Here is a 12,422-nt window from a genome sequence, read left to right on the forward strand (position 1 = left end):
ACCTGTACTCAGGAAACTATAAGACACTGATGAAAGAAATCAAAGATGACACAAACAGATGGAGAGATATACCATGTTCTTGGATGGCAAGAATCAATACTGTCAAAATGACTATACTATCCAAAGCAATCTACAGATTCAATGCAATCCCTATCAAATTACCACTGGCATTTTTTTTATAGAACTAGAACAAAACAATCTTAATATTTGTATGGAGACACTAAAGACCCCGAATAACCAAAGCAATCTTGAGGGGAAAAAACGGAGCTGGAGGAATCAAACTCTGACTTCAGACTATGCTACAAAGCTACAGTAATCAAGACAATATGGTACTGGCAGAAAAACAGAAATACAGATCAATGGAACAGGATAGAAAGCCCAGAGACAAACCCACACACACAGATGGTCAACTATTCTATGACAAAAGGAGGCAAGAATATACAATGGAGAAAAGACAGCCTTTTCAATAAGTGGTGCTGGAAAAACTGGACAGCTACATGTAAAAGAATGAAATTAGAACACTTCCTAACACCATACACAAAAATAAACTCAAAATGGATTAAAGACCTAAATATAAGACTGGACACTATATAACACTTAGAGAAAAACATAGGAAGAACACTCTTTGACATAAATCACAGCAAGGTCTTTTTTGATCCACCTCCTCGAGTAATGGAAATAAAAACAAAAATAAACAAATGGGACCTAATGAAACTTAAAAGCTTTTGCACAGCAAAGGAAACTATAAACAAGACGAAAAGATAACCCTCAGAATGGGAGAAAATATTTGCAAACAAAGCAACTGACAAAGGATTAATCACCAAAATATACAAGCAGCTCATGCAGCTCAATATCAAAAAAGCAAACAACCCAATCCAAAAATGGGCAGAAGACCTAAACAGACATTTCTCCAAAGAAGACATACAGATTGCCAACAAACACATGAAAGGATGCTCAACATCACTAATCATTACAGAAATGCAAATCAAAACTACAATGAGGTATCACCTCACACTGGTTAGAATGGGCATCATCAGAAAATCTACAAACAACAAATGCTGGAGAGGGTGTGGAGAAAAGGGAACCCTCTTGCACTGTTGGTGGGAATGTAAATTGATAGAGCCACTATGGAGAACAGTATGGAGGTTCCTTAAAAAACTAAAAATAAAATTACCATATGACCCAGCAATCCCCCTACTGGGCATATACGTAGAGAAACCATAATTCAAAAAGACACATAAATCCCAATGTTCACTGCAGCACTATTTACAATAGCCAGGTCATGGAAGCAACCTAAACGCCCATCGACAGACAAATGGATAAAGAAGATGTGGTACATATTTACAATGGAATATTACTCAGCCATAAAAAGGAACGAAATTGGGTCATTTGTAGAGACGTGCGTGGCCCTAGAGACTATCATACAGAGTGAAGTAAGTCAGAAAGAGAAAAGCAAATATCGTATATTAACGCATATATGTGGAACCTAGAAAAATGGTACAGATGAACCAGTTTGCAAGGCAGAAAGAGAGACACAGATGTAGAGAACAAACACATGGACACCAAGGGGGGGAAAGTGGCGGAGGGGGAGCGGGTGGTGGTGGGATGAATTGAGAGATTGAGATTGACATATATGCACTAATATGTATAAAATAGATAAGTAATAAGAACATGCTGTATAAAAAAAATAACATTCAAAAAATAAAAAGAGAGGCAGATCTAACACTGGTTAATAGTGAGAGCTCTGGAGAAAATGGCCAGAGTACGATCTTGACGCCACATTTTCTCAGTGTGACTCTGGGCAAGTTCTTAAACCTCCTTGGGTCTCAGGGTCCTTGTCTGGAGACATGTAGCTCACAAAGTTGGTGTAAAGATAAAATTATTTAATACAGGTAAGTGCCTTCACCAGTGCCTCACACGTAACAAGTTCCCAACAAACATTAGCTGCGTTAGATTACACACAGTGGTTCCTGCAGCAAATGCCAAGCAGACTAGCCTCTTTGCACTTCACCCTTAAATGGCCACATCACACCCATTTAGCTCTAATATTTAGATATACAAACAGTGGTCCCGACTTCTGGTAAAAACATTGGCCAATTATTTCTTTAAAATCCTGGAACTCTAAGCATAAATAGTATAAGGGCTTGCAGCTACTTCTTTGTAGAAATGTAATTCCACATGTTGATTTCAAGGCCTAGTTCATTCCAACTTGGCCTAGTCCCTCCTTCCTGGCCTCTGTTCTCATCTCCTGCCACTGGCCCATCACTGCCAGAGACACTGCCTCAGGAGGGCTTCTAGCCCACCCAAAACTCAATCCACATTCCCTCATCCTGCTGCTGCTAGTTTTTACCAGCTTCGCTTTTTTAATACTCTCAGACTTTCTGATTTGCCAAAGCCCGTATAACTTCTACTTACAGTCAACAAGCAGCTGTTTTTATAGTCACCACACCCTCTCGAAGGCTAGAAAACAACCCAATTCCATGAAAGTAAATTTTTACTTTAAAATTGTTTTTAAATGGGATAAAAATCTTCCTCTTTCACTTAAGTTGTGTCTTATGGGATGGGTCATAAAACTTAAACTTAGTGATAGAACTTTGGATGGGTCATCCTAGCACAATAAATATATCCTGTAGTCTATCCACTATTCACTCACTGATGTTATAGGCTGGATAGGAACACTCCAAAATGAAAAATGGTGTTAGGGATCTGGGACATCTTTTTTCTTCTTCAAAAGCTTCCTTTAGTCTTAAACCAGATTTTAAATATACGGAAATTAAGTTAAAATTACTCACTGAGGACTTTCCCCTTTTGATTCACATAATTTTCAAACAATCATTATTCATGAATATCACCTTATGAATTGTCAGAATCAATTGGTTTTTAAAAAGTTAGTTCAAGCAAACATCTTGGTCACAACGTTATTTTTTACAGCTGTGAGCAAGGAACCCACAGCAAGTTCCTGCCACCTCTCATAGTTTAGAAGAAGTCTTTCCTGTAATAACTCAGACTTGAAATTTAATTTTTTTTGTCATGCAAAAACCAAAGTTCAATATAATGAATGGGGGATCACATTACTGATTGGGAACACAGCACAAATGCATCAGGAGAATTGTGTTTTAATAACATGTGGCTCATAACAGCCAAAGTCCAACCTCCATAAAATATTGCTCTGCCTTGATTTTCTTGAACAAAGAAGTTTCAGTTGGAAAACGTTCACTGTAGGAATTGTGCTAGGTTAGGAACATCTGGACTCAGCAATGGTCAGACAGAAGCAGATGGTGACTTCATGGGAGGAGAGCTGTAGCTCTTCCACTGCTGAGAGCTACTCATCCCACGTTTTTCCCCCTTATTTTCCTAATAACAATAAACAATTAGGAAAACAAGAAAATTGTTTAGATGTATCCCTATAATTAGCTTCCAACGATATTTTATAGTTCTAGAACTCACCAAAGAAAGTGTACATTTATATCACAGGATGCCACAGTAATAAAACGCTGAATGTCAAAGTATCAATAGAGACAAATCATTTTTATATCAGAAACGTTTCATTGGATTTTGAATACAGACTAGTGCTTAATTTGCTGTCTCTCACCACCCTCACCCCTGCCCCTTAAATAAGAGAAATAGCTACAACATGGTTTAATGTATGTATATATATGAACCCTGGAGTTGGACTGCTGGCTTAGCAGTTCACTGACTGCTTGTACTCTTGGGCAAACAAGTTACTTATCTTCTTTGTACCTCACTTTCTTCCTCTGTGAAATGGGATAATGCCTTATAGAGTTGATGTATTAATTGAATTCACACATGTGAGCACTTAAAATAATGCCAGCACATAGTAGGCACCCAAAAACGTTAGAGATTTTTATTTTATTCTAATCTTGCACCCGATCTACCTTCAGGCCGATCGTTTCTAGATTATAAAATTACTATTCTTTTCAGCACCTCAAAATGATAGGAAATCATGTATTGCCTTTGGGACCCATGGAAAGGACATGGTATTGGGTTCAGGGGACTGTTCCTGGCCAGGTGACGGTTGGGTACCCTTGAGCAAGGCTTTACTCTCTGAGCCTCCCATGGCCATGCAAATTCAACGAGACGTCATACATCTATGCATCGAGGCTGCTACATGGAACGCACGCAATAAGTGCTTCTTGATTATTGGAAGAAATGCGTATCTGTAAGATCCTCTGGGAAATTACTTGTAACAAGCCCTTCTTTTCAAAGTGTTTCCACAAGTGGTAGCACTCCACAAAGCTCTTAAGAGAAATTAGGTAAAGAAACAATGCCCGTAAGTTCTGAAAGCTTGGCTAAACCAATTTTGAAGACTAAATTCTAATTTTAGGCCAGTTTGACCCCTAAATGTCTCTCTCTGGTTTCTGCTTCCTGTGAGCCTGGGGTGCCTGCCGTCAGGAGTCTCATGCATTATGTAAATGAGTGAAGTAAGATGAATTGGGAGTGTTAACGACGGTGGAAAACTGGCTTGTATCGGCATCATGAACAAAAGATTCTAATCCAAACATTTTGTCCAAAGGGTTAGCTGGGACGAAGTGAGAGAGTGGCATGGACATATATACGCTACCAAATGTAAAATATTTAGCTAGTGGGAAGCAGCTGCATAGCACAGGGAGATCAGCTCTGTGCTTTGTGACCACCTAGAGGGGTGGGATAGGGAGGGTGGGAGGGAGACGCAAGAGGGAGGGGATATGGGGATATATGTATACGTATAGCTGATTCACTTTGTGATACAGCAGAAACTAACACAGCATTGTAAAGCAATTATACTCCAATAAAGGAAAAAAAAAGAAATAAAAAAATAAACACCTAAAAAAACCCCAAAAACATTTTGTCCAAAACTCACCTGTTGGCTAAAGGCAACCCTTAGGCAAGCAGACAGCTCTTGTTTTTGCTTTTTTAATTGGTATACCTAACAATATGAAGTTTGCATTAACTGATACTTAGTCTTATTTGCAGTTTTATACAGTTCTTTGCTAAACTTCTCCTACTAAATTCCTCGATGTTTACTCAGGATTGGCCTTTCTCCTCTTCCATTGTCTAACAAGGATGCTACCACCATGCAGGTCTTGCAGCTGTCAGCCGGAAGACATTATTAAGGGATGTGGCTAGCTGCTCCTGGGAGCTCATTAAAGCTGTATCCAGCAGGGTAGCTGGACTCATCCAACAGGAATTTGTAGACAGCCTACTCTGAGCATAACCACACATCATACAGGCATCTAAGCGGGTTTTCCTATTTCCTGATTTTACTCAAAGGATTTAGATTTAGGAAGTCGTGTCATCAGTTTTCTTTCTTATTCCTTTAGATGAACCGGCACCTTCCATTTACCAGGAGCAAAACTTCTTGTTATTTATAAGTAAAATCACAGCAAATCTGCTTCTAATCTGCCATTTCTGAGCTTGCTTGAAAGTTGTTCTGAAGTCCGCTTAGATCACCTCAGCCAGTATATACGAAGCACCGGATACTCTGTTCAACCACACGCTGAGGGTTACAAGGTTTTTTGCCCTTCTGGAGTCTGCGGTCTAAAATGACCACCTGTGACTCTAGTAGCTACAAAATGGATAAACAGAATTGTAATTGCCCTATAAAAACAGATACAATACAAAGGTGATTTTAGAACGGTAAAGCTTATAAATTGGTTTTCACAGCAGTGTTGCTGGGATGCAATGTAAAATAGTGATTAAAAAGTTTCGGTGAGCAAGGGCAGAGGCCTTGAAATTAGAGTGATTTTTACTGGAGGCAGTTTCAGTTTAGTGGAGGTAAAAGCCAGACTGCAATGAACTGAAGAGTAAATGGGGTGTGGGGGGAGGAGAAGAAGAGAAAAGAGCTGATGAAAGAGAAGGAAATGGAGAAATAACTCCTCCACAGAGCCTGACGCAATCAGGGAAGGGATGTGGTCCTTAGCACAGGTAGAAGGGACAGGGAAAAAGTAGACTAAGAAGGGTTTGAAAACAGATAGTTTTATAGATTGGAGGCCAGGAAGTAGGGCTGCGAGGCTGCACAACTCCAGAAGACATGGTTCAGAAGACTGTGGGAGCGTTGTGCCCTGGAGTTGTGAAACCGGGTGTTCCCATCTCCCTCCATTCATGCCATTTTTGCTCTGAATTAAAAAGCAAGAACACCTACTTTCAATAGAGAGAGCACAGGGATATCATGATGGGTTTTGACTGGTTGGGACAAGAAAATAAAGAAATAAATATGTAAAATCTATCAAAAGAGCTGATGTCAGAAATGGAAATGGAAGTTCAATCTAGGGACAAGTCAAATGGTGGCCAAGGGACACTGAAAGCTCGGATGATAGCTGGACCACACACTGGGCCCTTCACTCACATCAACTCACTCAATATCATCAACAGTCCAGCAAGAAGAGATTCTCCTTCCTTTATGGATGGGAAAACTGAAGTCCACAGCAGTGATGTACCACACACAAGCTGGGGGATGGCAGAGCCAAGATTCCAGAGACAATGAACCTTCCCCTACAAGTGCTGCTTGAGACACGGAAGAATAGTATATACGATCCCTGCTCCCAGCTCTCACACACTATTGGGAACAAAAGCGTATGATAAATGGGACGTCCCTGGTGGTCCAGTGGTTAAGACTTCGTCTTCCAATGCAGGGGGTGCTGGTTCGATCCCTGGTCAGGGAGCTAAGATCCCACATCCCTCATCGGCAAAAAACCAAAACATAAAACAGAAGCAATATTGTAACAAATTCAATAAAGACTTTAAAAAAAAAAGTCCATGTCAAAGAAAAAACATCTTTTAAAAAAAGCATATGAATAACTACAAAGCAATGAGATTAATGCAAAACTGGATTTATGAGTGAAGTACTGTGAGAGTACAGGCTTGTAAATTCTCTTAGGTGGCTATATATTTATGGTTGGCAGGGAGGGAAAGTGGGAATAAAGTCTCATGACTTTATTTATTTTGTTTAAAAATATGTATCCAACATTTAACATTTAGAATCAGCAATTTCTTTTTTTTTTTTGCGGTACGCGGGCCTCTCACTGCTGTGGCCTCTCTCGTTGCAGATCACAGGCTCCAGACGTGCAGGCTCAACGGCCATGGCTCACGGGCCCAGCCGCTCCGCGGCATGTGGGATCTTCCCGGACCGGGGCACGAACCCGTGTCCCCTGCATCGGCAGGCAGACTCTCAACCACTGCGCCACCAGGGAAGCCCTAGAATCAGCAATTTCTTAAGTTTATATGTAGTTGGTTATTATGAGCTTTATTTGCAGATTTTAAAAGTAGAGAGACACACATTTAAAGTTAAGCGCGTTAAGACACTAAAACCTTTATATTTTGTGTAAGGAATGAGGGAAATAAAAATATGTGTAATAAATAATGTTGGCATAAAGAAACACTGGAAGGACAAGCATATGAGAAGATGCCTAAGGGACTTCTCTGGTGGTGCAGTGGTTAAGAATCCGCCTGCCAATGCAGGGGATGCAGGTTCGATCCCTGGTCCGGGAAGATCCCACATTCCGCGGAGCAACTAAGCCCGTGTGCTGCAGCTGCTGAGCCTGAGCTCTAGAGCCCGTGAGCCACAACTACTGAGCCCGTGAGCCACAATTACTGAAGCCCACGTGCCTAGAGCCCGTGCTCCGCAACAAAGAGAAGCCACGGCAGTGAGAAGCACGTGCACCCCAACGTAGAGTAGCCCCCGCTCGCCACAACTAGAGAAAGCCAGCACACAGCAACAAAGACCCAATGCAGCCAAAAAATAAATTAAATTAATGTTTTTTAAAAAAATTAAAAAAAGAAGAATACGCTAGGAAAAGGAAAAAAATCCAACTAACCACGATTCTGAGCAATTGAGCAGCACGGGGTTGTGACACTGACTACAGAGAAGGAAACACACTTCTTGTCTCTGCTGTGAAGGAAAGTTTGCGTTAATGCTGTTTATTGTTACTGTTTATTAGACTCTAACAGACTCTCACCTAGGGACAAGCTGTAGAAGACTTAACTGTGGTTACAGAATGGAATGTAAATGTTCTCAGCCATGGAAATCTGAGTACAGCTTGATGAAAAGTCTGGAGGTGGAAGCAGAGGTGGGGAGTCCAGGAGACGTAGGAGCTCAAATACCCTCCTCTCACAAAATGGAAAGCCAAGAGATGCTGTCTGTGTTTGGGAGAACTAAAAACAAAAGTTGAAGGAAATCAAACCTGCAAAAGTGAGTAAGATAAAAATAGTGATGTAACTACTGTGTGTGCGGGGGTGATATTAACTAAAATGAATAACTGTCATTGCAAGAGTCAATAAGTAATGTCATAAAACAGTAGATGCATCGTATTTACACAGTTGGAGGGCATCGGCAGCAGAGTTAAAGCTGGGAAGCTAACAGTGGTTGCCTTGCAAAGTGGGGCTGAGGCTGGGGAATAAAGAGCAAGGGACCATTGCTTCTTTTTGTAAATCCTCCTGTACTATTTGCCTTTTTTTTTTTTTTTAACTCTGACAAAACCAAACCAAACCTAACAATCATACAAGGTTATGGTGAAGGTCAGGGATAATCGATTACTAATACCCAGAAATGTAATCGGTGAGCCATCTTGTACTGTTATTAGTAGGATTTGTTCCTGGTGTTAGTACCGGACCTCCAACCTCCCGCACCCTAGATTTTTTCCTTCCTTGGGGATCCTGAATGGCTCCCACCCCCAGCTGCCCTGTCTATTGTTTCAGCAGCACTCCAGCTGCGAGAATGGTCCCTCACTACTCACCTCTGCTCCGGATGCCACCTTCGCTGCCGGGGTTGGATGTCCCATCCTGTGGTTATAGCTGTTGTCAGTTTCTCCCTCAACTGCTGGCAAAACACATCAAGCTGCATCTTGCTGTTAAACATCAACTGACATAAACTGAGTTTATCGGTTCAAATGCATGCACTTAAAAGCTTAATTTTAGCACACAACCATATAAATGCTCAACTAAAAATATAGCTCATAATATACAACCTCCTGTAGCAGTTTTTGCCGTTTCTGAGCTTTACACCATAGGAAGGCTTTAACAATAATCTCTATTTACAAATAGAGCAATATATGCTCATTATAGAACATTTGAAAGAACAGACATAATTGCTTCGTTCCTCTTCATCAGCTTGGGATACAAGCAGAAATCCCATGTTGTTAAAATTAGATGACTCTGAGACTCCACACTGCTTCTACAGAGAAGGTCATTCTTTGAGTCCTTTGGCCTGAAGTACCTCCCAACCCCCCAGGAATGCCTACGCCTCCTCTTCCTGAGGTGTTACTCCAGCCAGAATTCTGGAAGTCATCCTAAACTCCTCTTTCCTCTTCATCCTTCAGATCTACTCGAAACTAGGTCCATGGATAAATTAAGTACTTCACCCGGGTCACATAGCCTTTGGCGGGTGGGCCTTCGGAGACAAAATGTAGTGTTTAGGAGGTTTGTGCTAAAGCATGCTGCCCTTATGCTTCTGGGTGGCACAGGTGGTAGCTCCATGGAGGATCTGCATAGAATCAAGTCTCCCCCAGTTCCCATTCCCTCCCCAAGAACCATCTCTTGGCATCACTGCTGTCATGTAGCTACTAAGTGTCAAAAGCAGGATTCACTTCTTCAGTGAATTTTATGTCAAACTGTTATCGTTTTTGTTTTTTCAAAAATTTATTAATGAAATTTTCCAGTATTCAGAAAAGTTGGAAGAATAGTACAGGAACACTTATATATCCACCACCAGACTTCAACAACTGTTAACACTTGCCAAACTTGTTTCACTCATCTATTGATCTATCTGTTGAATATACCATTTCCAAGAGTTCCTTCCCATTTTCTGACTCTTCCTTTTTGTAGCATCATGTTCTTGTTTAACAGATGTAATATCATTTCACATCTCTCTAGTGATAAGTAACTCATTTTGTAGGATTTTTATTTGGCTCTTCTTATATTCCCTGAATTATGTTTCTTCTGGGGTCGGTTCTTCTCTGTTTACCTTTCTTTGTCATACTGTAGGTTTTCCTCAAATGTTTGGTGACTCCAGTTGTCAGGCTCTTCTTAAGAATGAGATAGGAGAAAGGCTGACTCGGACTCTTAGCACGTATGTGGAACTTGCTGATTGGCAGGCTTCAATTTAGGGTGAATAGTCAGAGATCTGATCGTTGTGCTGAGGCCTCTCAAATGCCGGAATGTAGATGACTTTGTGCCGCGGTACCAACAGCCGCAGCTGCCCAAGTTTTCTCAGAAAGATCCTTCACTCTCTTTATAAAAGTCGCCTCTGGTCATCGGTTGGTTGGTTTTGGTTTTCTCTGTGATTGAACATCTAGTTGCTGGGGGTTCCTGGCACCAGAGTTGAGGAACAGGGACGGAGGATGACCATTTTGTATAGAGATCTTCACTATCTTCCATCTTCTAGTCATTCCGATAACTCTTCCAAGTCCCCAACCTCAGCAAGGTTCTAGCACAGAGGGAGGCTCCCCTGTCTTCTGCAAGACCGTCCAAGCACATCCTGGGCTATAGCTTCTCCCACTCAGTGTTCTTCCATGTGCTTAGTCTTCCAGAAACCCATTGAAATTGCTTAGTCTCTTGTTCTCTCTTACTCAAGTCCCCATCTTGAACCTTCAGTAGCAAGGATAGGGATGATTGTGCCCATTTTACACTTGAAAAACAGAGGCTCATGTGATTAAGTGACTTGCCTAAGATCACACAGCTAGAACGGGAAGGGCCAGGATTAAACTTATATGCTTTTGACTATGCCAAATACTTCTTATTTTCCAAACCATGACTCAGCTGGTATGACCTGGAGAAACAAGCCCTTACATAATACGACGCACTTACAGTATGCTGTCCTCTGTGTATAAAAATGACTCAGAAACTGCCCAGAATAAACTGTGCAATACCATTTTACAAGTTACATATCTAGAATCAAGTGAGAACTCATCAAAGTTGTAAAACAGCAGTTTTATATTTTGTGGGTCAGGTTGGAGTGGAACAGAGCTTGAGGAGAGAACACTGGTAGGAAGGGCTAGTCATCATTTGCACAATAGTGGCAAGGGCGTGGCACACCGAGGGCTCTCGGCTCTATGAAATAAATCCGCTTTAGAAGTCACATCTGGAGAGCAACTGACCCAACGAGGTGGGGCAGACTCCGGGCAGGGGGGTGAATAGAAGACTTGCTAGGAAGACGGGGTACCCAACCCACATGGAAGCCACTCTCTCATACACATGCAGTATTTGTTAACTACTGTGTACAGACACTGCGAAAGGTTCTAGAGATACCTTCATCTTCAGCCAGGGAGGGTATTATCCCCAAAAGATAAGGATTTCTTCATTTTTGGATACTTCTAGAAATTAAAAACCCCACAGTATCGCGCAGGAACACATCTCATTCTTAATGGTTTAAGATTTAAAGTGTTACACAGAATTGTTCTAGTTCAACCACAAATATAGTTTGAGGGCTTTTGAATAGCCAGTCATTTAGTCAACAAATCTTTATCGAGCGCCTACGTAATGGCAGCCACTGGGGCTAGGACCTAGGGACATGCTCGTGAGGAATAGGAGATTATTTCTAAGGAAGTTAACCACTTAACCACCAAAGACAATGCCGAAGCACCCACTTTCCTTTTTCTCAGAGACAGAGGCCAAATTCGCTTAACTTTGAAATGCAGAGATTGACCCACAGAAAACCGGGCTAGGCAGATGGTGAACATATTATATGCTGGTATTAATTCACTGTGATATTAAGTTAAATGCATGATATACAGGGGAAGAACATAATTTAACAGAAGATCTTTCTGTTCATACTGTTTTTCTCTAATTTTCACCTTCCCCATAGCTGTTTTTGTCTCAGTCTGATAAAAACAATTTTTTGGAAATTCATTGTGAGGTCTGGACCAAGCACGCATACCTTCTGTCAAAGGTTGGCACACAAGCCTGTGAACTTGGAACGAGAACACAGCTTGCTAGTAGGACAAATAAAGAAAAGGGAGATTAAAACATCTGATTTCCTCTTCTTTCCATCAGTTGTCAGAAACCTTTGAATAATCAATTCCTCCAGTTCCTGAAAGGTAGATAGCTATTATTAAAGCATTTCCAAAAGGAAATACATGTTAGTTTTCAATAATAATGGAACAAATGAAGTGGTAATGCAACAAATATAAAAGAAAATTTTTGAAGTACAGTATTTGCATTATTTTATTTGTGGTTTTTTTCCCCATCTAATTCCACTCTCTCCAATGGTCCCTGAAACCTCGCCAGCAGGCTGACATCCTGATAAATTCTAGAAGGAAGAAAGAAAACACAGTCTAAAAGGCAGGGTGGGTGTGGCAGCTAAGAGAGGTCATGGTGAACAAAAAGAAAGCGCAGCTACTCAAGTGTATGCAGATAAAGTGTCAAGTTCAAGGTCTGAAAGGAAGTATACCAGATTGCAGAGTGCCCACATGATACCTGATGACAGACTT

Source organism: Leucopleurus acutus, assembly GCF_964270905.1.
Source record: "Leucopleurus acutus genome assembly, chromosome: 18".
NCBI lineage: Eukaryota > Metazoa > Chordata > Mammalia > Artiodactyla > Delphinidae > Leucopleurus > Leucopleurus acutus.